The following is a 458-nucleotide window of genomic DNA, read 5'->3' as shown; positions in this document are numbered from 1 at the left end:
CAGGTTTTATTTGCAGACAGATCCCGGGCTCCCGCTCATCCCCGGTGGGTTTGGAGCCAGAGCCCTGTCCAGCCAAGCGTTTCCTAACCTAAGCTGTACAATTTCTTGCTCTCATATGAGGGGTTTTTAATTACAGCTGAAGAATAAGATGTGATTATAGTTTCTAGACACTCTGACTCATCGGCTTCACCAGCAATTATTATTAGAGCTGATTGGTTATGAAACTTGTTCATTAACGCGTGTCTCATGGTAATCTGCTTTAATTAGAAGCTATCTGAGTTTGTCTTGCATGTGGTCTTCAAGATCAATGGTTTAGGTCTCGTGACGAGGTGAGCGCTGGCTCCTGCCAGCCCTTCCCCGGGCCCCATGGGGCAGGCGTGTGGGGGACCTGTGTGCCTCTGCCCTTACGTCAAGCAGAGGCAGAGAAACCCCGAAAACCCCAGCAGAGCCCAGCACTG

General features: G+C 50.2%; 1 protein-coding gene across 1 annotated transcript in view; it reads left to right on the top strand.

Annotated features, from left to right (window-relative positions):
- Positions 1-458, top strand: part of AQP8 (aquaporin 8) — a gene marked incomplete at its 3' end in the record, with an annotated part of 12,905 nt that overhangs the window by 10,815 nt on the left and 1,632 nt on the right. The window lies entirely within an intron of this gene.

The sequence above is a fragment of the Apaloderma vittatum genome, unplaced genomic scaffold, assembly GCF_000703405.1.
Source record: "Apaloderma vittatum isolate BGI_N311 unplaced genomic scaffold, ASM70340v1 scaffold25784, whole genome shotgun sequence".
Classification (NCBI taxonomy): Eukaryota; Metazoa; Chordata; class Aves; order Trogoniformes; family Trogonidae; genus Apaloderma; species Apaloderma vittatum.
This window is presented reverse-complemented; position numbering and strand designations above follow the sequence as displayed.